Raw genomic sequence first — 16,714 nt, forward strand, 5'->3', positions numbered from 1 at the left:
ACTCCCTCTCTTACAATGTTCACTGGTTGTTGTTCTGAGCTTGGGCACTTTCATGACAGATTCCAAGATGCTGCGTAGTTGGTCTATATTTTTGCTGCACTGTTCACTGGTTACTTACTGGTAAAAGCTTTCAAACCTTTACTCCATCCTTCACGATAGAGCTTGAGTGCTCTTTTTTTTTACACGGTTTACTGGTTGCCAGGGTCGGACTAGGTCATAAACTCCATCCAGGCACCAATAAAAAACGATCCCACAATCACACAATAGAATGAATTGCTATCCAGAACAGACTGTTTGATTGATATCCAAGGGGGGTGTTTTGGCAAAATGTGTTGCATTCTGGCCAAAAAAGGTGCATTCTGTAAAAAAAAAAAATGAGCCCATCCTAGATTTATGGGCGGGCACTGTGGGCATTGCCCTATTGCCCTAAAGGCCGATCCGAGCTAGCTGGTGGTTGTCATGTGCTGGGTAACATTTATGCCAGGTTCCCGGATACAGAATGGTTCCTTTCCATCACAACACACCAGCTTTACGTGTGGCCAGGATTTCCACTTCTTCATCCCCCACCTTGCTGGATCCTTCTCCTGCTTTCTTGGACCCTCTGTCGCTCTCTCCAAGGCGGTGACATGGGATCCCTTACATAGTTCCCTTCCTCGTTGACTGCTCAGCACTGGTCTCCTCATACTTTGACATGTGGATGTACGTCTGCGGGTGCATGCAGGCATTTCCAGCAGATGTGTTGGATGGCCCCTCTCACAGGGCTCTAAGCAGCAAATCTTCCTTCTCCTTCTCAGTGTTAACCTGTCATCAGCATCCCTTTTCTGCACTGGCAGGATAGATTACTTTGGGTCTTCTTGCAGCTATTCTCATTCTTGATTAACCACAAAGCTGTGCAAATCATTGTAATGCAACAAGCCAACACACACCCCTTCCCTTACCTTTCACATAATATTTTCAGAAACATTATTGCGTGAGACAAGTCAGCATGTTGAGGGTTCTTAACCTCCTATATCAGCGTTGTCCAACTCTAGGGATTTGAGGACCGAATCCATGTCAGGTTTTCAGGATATCTCTCGATATTCATGAGATACATTTGCATACAATGATTCTAAATGTATCCAAATGTTTCCTCATGAATATTCATGAGGGATATCCTGAAAACCAGCCAGGATCCTGACCCTCGAGGCCTGGAGTTGGACACACCTGTCCTATGTTGTACCCAAAAATGAGAACAGCTATACAGTCAGAAACCACCTGAAGTGTTGGGCATTCATTATTATTATGGTATTTATTGAGAGCGGACCTCGCTTCCAGAATGTCCTCATTCCTAACATCCACAGCACTGGGGCATGGTCATTCACCAGGGTGAAGTTTCTCCTGACATGTGGTAACTACTGTCCACTTAATTGCTGGACATTCCTTTTCAGTGGTGGTCTAGACTAGTGTACCTTTTCTCAGGAACAGCTTCTCTTCAGCATTGTCCAACTTTGAGAGAACGGCACACAATCCTTCTTAAGAGGCATCCACTTTAAGAATAAATGGTTGCTTGAAATGTGTTACCATCAGGACAGGTGGGGAGCACAGGACGTTCTTGAATTAAGCAAAAGCACTAATTGGCAGAGGGTAGCTCGAGTTGAAATCTAAGGAATTAATCCTCTCGATGATCCAGTTAACCCTAGGAAGGATCTAAGTTCCTTCTTTTTGGGATAGGCCACATGTTGACATGTTATGAATTCTCGTGATTTTTGGTTTTAATATGCCAGACCCTGCTTGATTTCTGAGATATTTTAATGTGTACATTTGTCAGGGTTATTGGTTGGGCCTGCGCTTCTCAGGATAGAACAAACCAACCTCAGATGATGAAAATGTCCTTGCTATGCAGCATAGGCTTGATGTTTTTGAAAGAGGAGGTCCTTTAACAATTGCAACACAGCTGGTGGGCAATGCAACCAAAGGGCAATATGGTGAACTAAAAAAGACCCTGAGGTGTAGATAGAACAAATTATATTTTCCTTGTTAGCTGGATGCTGGATGGAGTGGTACTTGCCTGCAGCCATCGGTAAAAAGTAAGGTTATAATGTAGGTAGCATCTTCCAGGCGCACAATGAGCAGATCAATATGGGGCCTGCGATACGCATTCAATTCGAGGATGGAGTTTATCCTTCGAAAGTCTGTACAGACTCTCCAAGCCTTTATTATTTATTTATTTATTATTTATCTGTTTCTCCTTTGCTTCGCACTTTCCACTTCCCCCCCTTCAATGCACTTTTCCCCTCCCCCTCTCCCATGCACTTGCGCGTTCTCAATGTCACTGGGCATAGTAAGATCGTTGTTTTGTTCTCGCCTGTTCCCCTCCCTTGCCTTGTCGCGCTCTGAAACACTTGTGTACGAGCGCAATAAAAATAGAGAATCGGGGTGGACCGTTCGCTAAGGGACTTCTCGGTCCCCCCGCATTTTCTGTCTATTTTGGCCCTTTTCATGGATGATGAAGCAACGAGCAGAGTGCCGCCCGGGTTATCATTTTAAAATCTAGCCCCCGATCTTGACAGAAAAGGAGCCAATTTCATAGGGCCGCATTAAGTAAAGGTTGGCGGAAGAGAAGTCGCCGACATGATTGAAAAAGACAATAGGATATAGCTTGGGAGATGAAGACTAAACAGAGTTCACAATATTGCAGTGGGCTGAGAAATGTCAGGTTCGAATGGGCCGGCGGCCCTTATCTGCTGTCCGTATGAGAAGACCTCCCCAAATATCTCCAACGCGCGGAGTCGGCGCGCACTATACGATGCCGGAAGATGTTTATTTGCTGCCATGGGCTCTTGTAAGCCATGGCCTATAAATACAAAGCCTGTATAAATAAAACTGAAAATACAGAGCACAAAAACTGCAGTGAATCATAAATGACAGTAAATAGCATTTTATCTCACTCCAGTGCCTTTAACATTGTTGTCTGCAAAAGTAAACATAATTTTGTGTGGCCCAACGACAGGGAACTCTGGGAGTTATGCAGCTTTTTGGAAAGATATGGCCCTTCTTGGGCAGAGATATGTTTCATGTTCCGTCTGCTTGAAGGCTCAGTGTGTACTGAGGCGGGGCCGGGGCTCTCTTTTTCTCTCCCCTCTTACATTTCCAGAGCTGCCCAGTAATACTAAACAGCTGTGGGGATTTATGTTGACTGAGCTTTCCAGCGAACAGTAAAGTGGACGCATGCTGATAAAAAATGTTCAAATGGAATAAAAGTACTTTAATGCATATAGGGTTACAGATTATGTGCAGGGCTGCAGAAAACATGCACTTACGTGGATTGTTCAGTAACTTTTTAACAACAGTGCTCCAGAGGAACACGGGAATAAATCAGAGGCAGAAACTTTGAAAATAACTAAATTATACACCACCGAGATGAAGCGGCTGGAACTGGGCGAACCAAGGAGAGCTGAAGCACGGTTCGTTCTGTACCTTTATTCGGCATTACGCCCTCCGTGGCAGTGGGTCTCGCCCACTGATGTCGGCCTTAAATGTCAGTCCCGCCCTTCACTGTGCTGCCTGGCCCATGGGGCAAAAGAGGAAAATGGAAAGACAAGATCAATAACGAAAGAGGGGATGTGAGGCCATTGATATGATATGGCTGCAAATTCTCAATTGGTTGCCAAGTCCATTGCTAGCGTGCCACAATGCGCGGAAGCTTTGCAACCTGGGAAAGGAAATAGTGGCGCTATTGTAGCATAGTGCTACACAGTGAGCACCTCTGAGAAAATGCAAACCGGGCTGCGAATACAGAACATGGATATTTCAGCGTTAAATAGCGCAACCAAGATGGCACGACATAAGGATTGTCCAACTCCGGGCCTCGAGGGCCGGAATCCGGATGGGTTTTCAGGCTATCCCTCATTAATATTCATGAGGAAAAATGTGCATACATTTAGAATCATTATATGCAAATGTACCTCATGAATATTAATGAGGGGTGTCCTGAAAACCCAGCAGGGATCCGGCCCTCGAGTCCTGGGGTTGGACAACAAAAACAGCAGTTCACTTAGCAGACCCTCAAAGCAGGTGCAATGAAGGAGCAGAGTATAAGAGGCCGCCCACAAAGGAGTCTGAGACATATGACAATGGCAGCCGACACGGGAAGGCAAAAGCTGACCATATATGAAATAAGCGCAAAACATACAAATAGGCGATGCAGGTTCAAAAGGGAGGAGCTGTTTCTCCCTATAAATGGCCATGACACAGAGTGGAGTCCCGCGTTAAACAGTAGCTCCACTTAGGCAAGCAACCATCATATCCAATAATGATAATTTAGCGCTACAAACCCTCCGGTATCTGAGCGCTGCTTATTATTACACACAGTGTGTGGTGCTCATATATCGACCTCGGAAGGATGAAAGGTTGAGTTTGGCCCTTCCGGGATTCGAACCTGCGCCAGGTGGCTCTGTACAAATACCAAAGCAAGCACTCTACTCGCTGTGCCATTTGACCGGACCAACTAGATGCAAACTCACTGTTCACAATCTCATAGTGTTTTTAAACAAGTTAACCAAAGAATCAACTAAAAGAATTGTAAGTCTTTAAATGAGGAGTTGCTACTTTGGTTAAATATGTGCGTCACTGATTCCACTGTCTACAGGGCGCCTGGGACCAAGGGGGGTCGTGTTTTGGATGGTTGGTCCCCTACTCCTGGTAGCTAGCACGCCTCCATTGCTGCAGACATCACTCTTGGCAATTGGTGTGGGAATGTCAGGGCAGTGCTCACTTGCATCACCAAATCCTGTAATAGTTTCATAGACCTGCACCTGCACCCTGTACCGGTTTGTATTCCCTCATGCCAGGTTCTCATGCATGCTCATTGTGAGACTGGTGAAGATTATTGTGGCAGCAAACCATTGCCAAATAGAGAGGACATATTCCCTTTGATGGATACAAGGATGATGTGCATGCAAGGCCAAAGTCGTCAATTCTCTTCAGCATATGCTGCTGTGTTCGATGAATGGCATACCAGTCCCTTCCTAATGTTGTGCCCAGGTCATCACCACTCCAACCGTGGACATCTAGTACACCACGCCTTTGGCATTGGCCTTGCAGGATGGAACACTCTATTGAGCTGAATTGTTCCTTTGTATGAGTGCCTCCCTTTGTCCATGGTCCCCTTTGGTTGGTGGTGGTTGGCGTGGCCCTGGGTCATAATATTCCTGTAGCGGCTTATGGCACTTTTTCATCTTTCGCAGCATGTCGTGCAGTGTCACGCATGTGTCAGATTGTTGAAGGGATGATACACTTGACTTGATGTTTAGTTTAGTTTAGTTTATTATTTGATAATGCGCTCCAAACCCAGGGGTAGCCGGGCGCAGCAGATACAAGAATGCTTAAGCTTAGGTAACATGCATAGGATACATACGGAACGTGTAGTGCGATACAGATATGCAGGGAGTACAAATTATGGATACAGGATACAAAAATACAAAAAGAGTACAAGTCCCTTACGTGAGAAAGACTGTTATCAAGGTATCACAGCTGTTGAGGTGGTAATAGAGCCGGGCCTAGCGCAGCAGCACTGAGTGTGAGTCATCATTAGTCCAGAGCCAGCTTTTCACGATGTGCCTGAATCTAGTGTAAGCTAGGTTGGCTCTCAGTGCATTGGGCAGTGCGTTCCAGGCACGGGCAGCTCTAACAGGGAAGCTTGCTCCACCCACTTTAGGTAGTCTAAATCTGGGTGTTTCGAGTAGGAGGTGGTTAGAGGCTCTGGTATGGTGAGTAGAGGATTTTCTAGTCAGCCTGGCCGCGATAAAGGGGGGCGCAGTGTTGTTCAGACCTTTGTAGGTAAGGGACAGCGTCTTGAGGAGGACTCTATCGCTAATTTTTAACCAGTGGTAGTCTTTCCTGATGTTGGAAATATGGGCTCTACGGGGTATGTCCAGAGCTGCTCTTAGAGCATTGTTCTGGAGTATTTGCAATTTGTTTATGACTGTTTTGCTGGCGCCCGCATAGAGGGCGTTGCAATAGTCCAATTTAGACATTACTAAGGCATTGGCTAGTGTGATACAATTAGTTGTGGAGAGGTAAGGTCTGCAGGCCCTAATTAATTTACAGGTGTAAGCTGTGGAGGAGGCTATGGAATTAGCTTGTTTTCTGAGGGATAAAGTAGAATCGAGGTAGAAACCTAGTGTTTTTACCTCAGTTGCTACTTTAATTATATTGCCATCTATGTGGAAGGCAAGGTAGTTAGGGGTGAGTTTTTTTAGGTTGGAGTCGGAACCCATGATCAGTATCTCTGTTTTGTCATCATTCAGGCAGAGGCCGTGGGAGGCCATCCATGCCCGAATGAGGAGGTAGATCTTGTTTACTAGAGCTGAGTCTTCGAGAAAGTTGCTAGATAGTGGTATGCAGATCTGCGTGTCGTCCACATAATTGGTATAGGTTACCCCAAGTCTGTCCAGTTTTTCGAAGAGTGGCTTAGTGAAGATGCTGTACATAGTGGGAGAGACACATGAACCTTGTGGGACGCCACAGGTGATTTGAATTGGGTCCGCTGATGCTGAATGGGAGAACACTCTCATCGTACGGTTGGCTAGGAAGGATTGTACCCAGGCTATGGCTTCACTTGAGAAATGGGCGGCAGACGCTAGGTGGTTGCATAACACTGCATGGTCCACCAGGTCAAAGGCCGCTGATAGGTCAAGGAGTAGGAGCATAGCTGTTTTACCTTTAACCTTCAACTTGTCGATTTGTGTCTTAAGGTCACTGAGTGCCGTTTCAGTGCCATGAAGTGGTCTGAATCCAGATTGGCGAGATCCTAGTAGTTGGTTCATCTCCAAATAGTTTTGGATCTGGAGGTAGGCTACTCTATCTATGATTTTGAGGAGAAATGGGACCGTGGTGATAGGCCTGTAATTGGTTGGGATAGCTGGCTCAAGGGTCTGTTTTTTAAGCAGGGGCAGTACCCAGGATTCTTTGAGGTTAATGGGTACAATACTAGTTCTGAAGGAAGCGTTGATTAGTTTAGAGATGAAGGGTGCTAAATCTCTTGCTGCGTCCTTAATGACTTGCGCTGTGCAATTGTCACCTTGGCAATTAGAAGGCTTTAGTGATGAGATCACCTTTTCAGTTTCCAGAATGGAAATGTTGGTAAATCTGAAGGGTTCGTAGCTACTTTGGGTGACTGATCTGAGTGTGTCAGTCAGGTGGGCGGTATGGGTTTTTATAGGGCTCAAGGAAGCTTTCTACTTTGCAATTTTAGTTTGTAGAGTTGTAATTTTATTAGCTAAGGCATTTTGGATGCTAGTGCACCACTGTTTGTCCTTGGGGACGTTGTCTGTAGGAGCGAGAGGGTTTTCCATTTCCCGGAGGATAGAGAAGAGTTCTTTAGAATTAGAATTAGCTTTGCTAATCCTCTCATTAAATGAGTCTTTTTTAGTTTGGATAATTTCCTTCTTATATTTTTTAGCAAGGTTGACAAGAAGGGTTTTATTCTCTGCCGAAGGTGTATGCCTCCAGATAGCTTGGAATTTACGTTTTTGGATTCGAAGTTCTTTAAGGTGCGGGGAGAACCATGAGTTGAGATGGGATTCTCGTTTACTTTTACATAGTTTGATTGGGGCAATTGTATCCAAGGCTTTGGACATGGCGCTATTAAATGTCTCGAGTAGCATATTAGGGTCAGGGTTAATATCACTAGTAGTGAGAGTTGGTAGGAGGAGTGGGAGTAATTTTTTGGATGTGATTTCTTTTTTACTTCTAGTTGGCATGGGTGGTACTATTTCCTGGTTGTTAGGTTTAGGAGGCTCTATAGTTGCTGAGAAGCAGATGAGGTGGTGGTCAGTCCAAGTTTGAGGTAAGATATTAGAAATGATAGTATCACAGTTTCGGTTTGCTATCCAATCTAGAGTCCGTCCTTTTATATGTGTAGGGGCTGGGACTTTCTGGATGAGGCCATGATCAACTAGTATGGATTGAATGGAGTAAGCTTGCTTGTCCTCGTTATCATTAAATCCCAGATTGAAGACCCCTACTAGAAGAAGTTGGGTGGAGTCTTTGATATAGTTAGTAAGGAGGCTAGATAAGTCCTCCTCAAAGTTGCCTAATGGGCCTGGTGGTCTGTACACCAGTAGTACAGTTAGTGTACTATTATTAGAAATAGGTATTTTGGCCGAGAGAAGTTCGCAAGATGTTATTTCCAGGTGAGTCTTGCATCTAACTTAATTTTGGTGATGATGGCTAGGCCCCCTCCCCTGGAGTTGGGCCGATCGACTCTTAGTATGTTGTAATTGTCAGGTATGGCAATCATGAGTGCAGGACCTGCAGTGTCATGGAGCCACGTCTCAGTGATTGCAAGGAGATCTAAGTTATCCATGGCAAGTATATCGGCAATTTCGGTGTTGTGTGCTATGAGGGACCTCGCATTTATGAGTGCCCATGATAAGGTGGGAGTTGTGGTTTTCTCTTGGGTGAGTCTAGGATTGGGATTATTAGGCCTCTTTTGGTTATAGAGGGAGTCAGTTTGTGTTTAGTGATGCCTTTCTGTCATAGGGGCAAGAAAGTTAGAGTCGGGCGCAGTTGAGGTTAGTGTAGGGCCTGTTGGTCTAGTTCTTTTATTTTTGAGGTCATAAAGGCGTGGCAGTCTCGCTCTAAGTTGTATGTTTCTATCTTGCAGGTTGCAAGGTGTAGAATTGGTAAGGGCCATTGTTATGGTAATGGTTAGGAGAGTCCCGAGCAGGATACAGCATGTGTATATAGGGGCAGTTTTAGTAGTGCACATGTTGGGATAGGTCACATAGGGGCAGCTATATTTGTCAGTCTCAGCAATGACTGAAATGCATACATCAGAGGGTACCTAGATTTGACAATTTTCAGCAATGACTAAAATGCATACATCAGAGGGTACATAGATTTGACAATCCTCAGCAATGACTAAAATGCATACATCAGAGGGTACCTAGATTTGACAATCCTCAGCAATGACTAAAATGCATACATCAGAGGGTACCTAGATTTGACAATCCTCAGCAATGACTAAAATGCATACATCAGAAGGTGCCTAGATTTGACAATCCTCAGCAATGACTAAAATGCATAGATCAGAGGGTACCTAGATTTGACAATCCTCAGCAATGACTAAAATGCATACATCAGAGGGTACCTAGATTTGACAATCCTCAGCAATGACTAAAATGCATACATCAGAAGGTGCCTAGATGTGACAATCCTCGGCAATGACTAAAATGCATACATCAGAGGGTGACTAGATTTGACAATCCCCGGCACAGACTAAAATGCATATATCAGATGGCACTTATGTTTGACAGTTCCCAGCCATGACTAGAGTGCCTAAAATGGGAGATATTAGATTTAGAAGTAACAATTGAACTATGTTTACTTGAGGTATAGTTGGCACAAACATATGTGGCTTTGCAAGATGGTACAGCTATGGTAGTTGAGTCTAGTTGTCGAAATCGAAATAATATTATACCTCCTACCTCATTGTTTGAATGTATGTTGGCCTACGCCAAGTTCTCTAAAAACATCGTGTAAATAGATTCCGCGGCAAGGTCTTGACCTTAATGTATTGTGTAAATCGCCATCTTGGATTTAGCCGCCATTTTAGGTTCTCTTGTAGTGTGGAAGTCACCCTGAACAACAAAATGGAGGCCGAATGACATTTCGAGTGTGATTCTGGCCGTTGTGACCTCCGCACACATGAATAAGTAATATGCCTGCAGGCCACTTGTTGGGGTCGCGAACTGAGACCTTGTCCTATCCCTGACCTATGTGTAAATGAACAACTGTATCAGCGAAACTGATCGAAATGCATACATTATGGGATTGACCTGGCAACGAACTCTAGGCCTGGTCCTAAGAATGGTTAACCCGCGAGGGGGTTGGCCAGAGCTGGATAAAAAGTATAAAAACCTGAGTATCCCAATGTACGGTCTCTCACACTAACACGGCGAACTACCGTTGATAGTTCGTTCTGTTACTCTGAGGGCCGAATAGCTATCCGTTTGTCAATTGACTTTTTGGTAATTGTTGTAGCTTTTGAATAAAGCACTTTGTATGTTCTTTGTAACCTGTGTTGGTGTGTTTCCTTTGGGCTTCCCGGCCTCATATCAATTTCTCTGTTTCCACATAGTGATACTTAGTAGCATTGTATCTAATGGCCGGAAAATTATAAACTTTACCATAACCCGTTAATGGTACAGTGATATCGTGGTACACAAGACCCTTATATGCCTATCATGATGTGAGAACAGATATATCTAAGGAGGCTGCAATTGCAATGCATTTAGCGATTGCGTGAACATTGGTGTATCATTTTACACTGGATAATACGACCCCATAGATTGTTTGTGTTGCCGTCGCATTCAGTTGCACTCGAAGCATGCAAGGCGTGCAGAGGCTAGATCGCTGACGGGTCACTGTGACTCTGTTAACACGTGAATGTACAGGTCGGAGATGAGCTTTCTCTGCCAGTGATAACAGTAAAGTAAGCGATTGGGGAGTGTACTTACATGGCTTAAGAGTGAGAGTCGGGCAGGGAGCCTGGCCGATGCCGCATATAGCCGTGGACAGATGCAGACAGGCCCTTCGAGTCGCGGCCCTTAGAGGACAGCGGCCGGCTTCCGCCTCTGGTCAGCCGCAACCAAGGAAGTATTGGCACACAGCCAGTCATCTGGTCTAGGAGGGGAGCCTGGCTTAAAGGTGCACATTGGGAATCATGGTGGCCATCTTTAGGTGGCTGTTACGGTTATTGGCAATGGGCAAAGCCTTGCTGTAAATACGTTGTAGCACGACGAATAAAATGATTTAGATGAAGCTTAGGGTGGCTTACTTCATCTGCTGCTGCTCATAAGCATCAGCCAGTAGTCAGGCACTTTGGTGATGATGCCACGAGGCGGAGGGGCTCCTGCCCTGGCCGAGGTGGCAAACGAAGTGTAGAACGCAGAAGCAGACAGGCCATTCCAGTCGCGGCCCTTAGAGGAGAGCAGCCGGCTTCCGCCTCCGGTCAGCCGCAACCAAGGAAGTATTGGCACGCAGCCAATCAGCTGGTCTAGGAGGGGAGCATGGCTCAAAGGTGCGCATTGGGAATCATGGCAGCCATCTTCAGGTGGCTGTTACGGTTATTGGCAATGGGCAAAGCCTTGCTGTAAATATGTTGTAGCACGACAAATAAAATGATTTAGATGAAGCTTAGGGTGGCTTACTTCATCTGCTGCTGCTCATAAGCATCAGCCAGTAGTCAGGCGCTTCTTCATGGAGTGTCGCTGGGTCTCCTGCCGTGGAGTGAATGCCTGGATTTCCCTGCTCCACCTTAGAGAGCAGTGTTTGCTCCTCCAAGGTCTCTGTCAGTGTCAGGTGTACTTGTTAGGGGGGGCCCTTTTTCTGCTGCATCACTCTTCGCATGCATTCTTCAACAGCTTTTCCTTGGCCGAGAGGATAGTTTAGGGGCAACATGCTTGATTTGGAAGCAAGACGACGCGGAGCAACACAGGTTTGATTCAAGGGTACGCGCTTAGAAACTCCTGGGTATTAAACGCATTGTAAATAACCCATTATAATTATTGATAGTAATTAGCACTGCCTGAGATCACATCATCCTTTCTGTAAGTTCTCTATGTCCCAATATGTGATGCCCACAGCTTTCACCTTTTGCAGGGATCTTTCTCTATGCGGCTGTTTTTGCATAATCAGAGAGCTTCTGGGCAGTTTTCTCGACATGTTATCCTTGTGTTTGTCAACAACTCGGGAGGATAGCTCAGTGGCAACGTGCTCGCCTTGGATTCAAGACAAAAGAGAGCAACACAGGTTCGATCCCCGGGTTCGTGCTTAGAAACCTCTGGGATGTTAACCACTTTATTAATATCATACTCCACTGGAATATTTCGCTGCACCTCTTCACTCTCAGTTCTGGGTTGTGTTGTCACTCCCTTGGTTCTAGGACAACGGAAGAGAAATTATACCGGATATAGAAGAATTGGTTCAGTACAAGGAGTGTTCTGTACTTCAGAGGAATGTTGGCAATCCTTTTGACACATCATGTTCTCTACTTCTATTTATGCAAATAGGGCTATCTTTTGTGTCTGTGTTAATTGTTATCTTTGATATGTGGAATGTATATACATTAAATGTGTGTGTATACGCATGACACAGAAGATGATTGTTTAGTGGATAGGAATGTGAATATATGGATGAGGATTTTGGAGGTGATGATGGAGAAAAATGGAGGAGGCACCCGGATAACATGGGCAAGGTCCTCCTCCCTCCCTGGGTAAGGGGGAGGGCCATGGCAAGCGCGCCAAAATCCAAGAAAAGCCCGCTAAGGGCGAAAAAGGAAGGGGACATGCCTAGCGGAATATAAGCCGATGGGCGTCCTGCTGCAGGAGCATCGAACCCCAAGCAGAAGGACGCCCACCGCACCAAAGGACTTGTTTTTGCGGATGCTGCGAGGGCCTGTGGAGCCAAGTCAGTGAGGCGGCATCGGAGGAGGCGAGCTACTAAAGCGTGGCCGTATCGGAGAGAAGGCAAACAGGAGGTGAGAGAGCGGGCATAGGACACCTGTGTTTGCTCGGTGATGGCAATCCGCTGGATCACAGAGGCCGAGCGGAACAAAGTTTGAACCGGGCTGCATTAGGGTGAATATACCTGACATTTGAAAAGTGGATAAGTTTGAGCCAGGCCACGGTTGGGTGAAAAGCTTGTCCAGTCATTATTTCACCATCGGAAGGGCGCGAGGACGTGACATTGTGGAGCCAGCTACGAGCTTTGGGCGCGCATATGTGACTTTGCATATCTGGCTATAAAAGGGTGAAAGTACATGATAAACTAAGTGAAAGTATTGGATTACACGTATAACAGTGGATGAACTCTGTCTTTTGTGCCCGGGTTTGGTTGCTTGAAGCCAATTCATATTGCATGGTCGGGGAAGGGACAGGAGGGCCACAAAGAGACTGGGGAAAGCGATTTTTCATTAAAACTGTGGAGAAGCAAAGGGAGAGAGCGCAGCAGTGCGGGTGTACCCGGGCATCATTTGGATGAAGGAAGCATTACGGGCAACTGACCCACACTGAGCCCTACCTAGCATTTGAACGTTTTAAAGACTCAAGGTGCTGCAAGAGAAACAGTTTGAAAGTATTGACAGCGGAACAGTGCAGCAGGAAGAAAGAAAGCACTTCAAGCAAGTAATAAGAACATTCATTGCCTGAAAGTCCGCTGCACTTGAGGGAGTGCATGTGCTTGGGTGTTCAAGAGGGCTGATCAGTAGAAGGAGGAAGTACCCAATGGGAGTTGAACTTTCTTAGAGGACAAAATCAAGCCATTGCCTGAAGGCTGCTGTAAGATTTACAGTGCATGTGCCCAGGTTTTGCATAAGGAAGTCATTTGAAGAGGAAGAGGCCTACTGCAAGGGAGATGACCACACAAACCCAAGGAGCGCCAGGGTTTCCCTGCCCTGATAAAGATTTGGAGGCCTTCTTATCCATGGTACGGTTGGCAGCGGGCAAGCATGGGACAAGCTGGCTGCACCTGGTGAAATCACACCTGGGCGATGAAGAGCCTGGCCTGAGCCAGAGGGCGGATTCATCTCTGATGTTCTCTAGCTTATCAACTGATGAGGCCATGCACGAGATCCAGGCCATAGAGGAAGAGGACGAAGAAGACGGAGAGGATGGGCAGAGCGAAGAGGATGAACCAGCAACTAAGAGAAAGAGGACCATGACAGCAGAGGCGAGGGCCAACAAACAGCAGGCAGAGACTGCTAAGAGACGCAAATCGGCTGGGGCTAGAAGAAGGGGGAGAGTGCAGGAGCATGTGGCCCTGACGGCGCCCTTACCTGCTGAGCCTCCAAGGAACAGTGGCAGTGCACCCAGGGCTCCTGTGGCCAACTCGGTGGTGGTAGCAGCAGAGTGACTCACATCCTTGGAGCAGGTGAAAGGTATGTTCATGCAATGTATGCAAGCATGGGGGAATGGAGGCAATGGTCAAATGTTAAGCGGTAATGTAAATGCATTTAATCAAACAGTATGGAATGCTGAGGCTGTTCACCATCAGGGGGAGAACTTGGGTTTCGGGACCTGGCTGCAGAGCTAAGCCCCAGAGGTATGGCGCAGGCCTCACCGGTGTCCGTTGTAATGCCAGCAGCCGGGGGATCACTCAGTTACAGCAGGTCTTTGCGACCCCATCAGGCCTGCAAAGGCATGGGTCAGCCTTGGGGGTTCAAGGGGCGGCTTTCTCACGGGAAATCCTCGTTGGTGGGGGCAGTCCTTGGGGATAGCCGTTGCCAACACTGGCAGCAAGTCAGATTCAGGGTGTAATGGTGGGAAATGTCACACAGTATGGATGAGCAATGCCAGGTTTTGCACCCCCACGGGCAGCGGGGAACTCATTGGTTTGGCACATACCATTGGCTTATAAGGAGAAGATCTGGCAGAAATCATTTTTTGAGATCTTTTCCTTATTGGACATGTAGCCGGTGGGGATGGGATTGAGGGAATTAACTGAAAAAGAGAGGGAGAAGAAGGATAGGGAGAGGCCCAAAGTGGAGGACAACATTAACAATTGGTTGGCAGCATTTAGGATGTTAGCATCCATCATGATTGAAAAATATCCTCAGGATGCTTGTGCGTATATACACACATTGTATTTGACTTATGGCGGTGACTGAAATATCATGTACACAGTATTCCACAAAAACAGCTTCCTCCCTTCCAGCTACAAGATTGTTCTCAGTGTCCCCCTGACACGTCCAACATAAATTTAGGTGAGGATACATGGATTTAAAAAAAATATACATATTTTAATGTTTATAAAACACAATCAAATAACAAATGCTTAAAAACTGAGCATGATTCACTGATCTGAATCATGTGTCTAAAACACAAACAACATTTCATTCAGATACATATGCATGACAAAAAGGAAAATTTGAATTTGTCAATCTTTGAACACAAGCAATCAATCTTGTGCCTTTATAAATATCTCTTTTTAGGGAGAGTTAATGTGCCAACACTCTGTGTGGGTTTCTAGAACCAATGTTCATTGGTTAGGATGCAATCAAATAAATGCTATACACATCTCCCATTGGTGCTGTCCTCAGGGAACTCTTTGTTTTCATCACATGATGATGTTCAACGTGTTGCATAATAGAAGCATATTGTATTCCAATCAATCTAAAATCAAAACATACGTAAAACCTTATTATTACCATGCAATATTCTTTTTTACCGTGTCAGACTGTGGGGACAAACAACTGAACAAACCTAATATTATTTGTTAGCATGAGGGCAATGATTAATATCGTACTAGAATAATGAATCAGGGATAATGGTCCACTGAAACACAGCAGTATGTTTACTTATTCAGCATAGGGCAATTTTTTGTCCCTATTCTTAATGTTTTCAAACAAGTGGATATGGTTACCTTCTTGGTGATCATTCATTCAAACGCACGTTGCCTATATCCCATATGAGCAACACAGTTTCTGATTATTTTCACATATACAATTAATTCAATTACCAGATGGGATCCTGTTTCGCAGATACCATGGGTCTATAGTCTCGTGGACAATGTGGTCTGTAAGATTACAACGGTCCCCTGCTCCATACGTCATTAAACCTCCACAGAAACTAGAGTGAATAGAGACGTATAGTTACTATCGAGATACATTCCTCACTATCCCTCCAAATTGATCAGGTGAAGAAGTGGCTTACGGGTCATACTATTTGGCTTCTCGTTTTGAGTGCTGACCCAGAGTGTTATTGCTACTTCGGTCTTGATACGAACGTGCAGTGAAGCAAAACACCACCCGTGTTAGTGGTGGAGTCTCCCAGAGTCTGTCGGGACAAGAGAAAGGGGGAGGATGAAGATTGCTGTTCTAGAGTTGCCACAATTGCATGTATCCTTCCCACTCTCTCACATTAATTCTCCCTAAAAATGATATTTATAAAGGCACAATATTGATTGATTGTTTTCAAAGATCGACAAATTCGAATTTTCCTTTTTGTCATGCATATGTATCTGAATGAAATGTTTTTTGTGTTTTAGGCAAGCGGAGAGGAAGCCAGATGCAAGGCGGGATATTGATATTGTGAAACTGCACAGTTTAATTGAAATCATGTGGGGGGTTTGCCATGACGAGGGGAAGAGGGTTTTGTTCATGGTAGTCTTCGCATTGGCTTTCTTTGGAGCCTTTAGAGTAAGTGAGCTGGTGCCCAAAAATAGGGATGGTAGGGGCTTTGGGTTTCTAAAGTTGGAAGATGTACAGTTGACAGAAGGACAGGTATGCATTCATATAAGAAGGTCCAAAACCAATCAGAAGGGGAGAAGGAGGACGGTTACACTCCATAACATCCAAGGAAGCATAGTGTGCCCTGTAATGGGTTTGGCAACATACCTCCAGCATAGGCAGCCGCCGGGTACAGCGGCTCCTCTTTTCTTGCACAGGGACGGGTCGGCCTTGATCCGTTTCCAGTTCAGGAGGGTCATAGACATGGCATTAGAGAAGATGGCGTAACCAAAGGGGTGTTTGGGACTCACTCCTCTGGATAGGGGCAGCCACATCAGCGGCTGAGGTAGGCCTGGATCCGGAAGCAATCAGGAGACTAGGGGGACGGATGTCTGGGTGTTTCAGGAGATACATCAGGCCGGATAAAATGTAGTGTTAACAGCTTCCTACTCATCTCCTTCTAACTAACAGCGACACAGAGGAGGAGATGATCCGTCTAGGTAG

Source organism: Ambystoma mexicanum, chromosome 5p, assembly GCF_040938575.1.
Source record: "Ambystoma mexicanum isolate Mex_15411 chromosome 5p, UKY_AmexF1_1, whole genome shotgun sequence".
NCBI lineage: Eukaryota > Metazoa > Chordata > Amphibia > Caudata > Ambystomatidae > Ambystoma > Ambystoma mexicanum.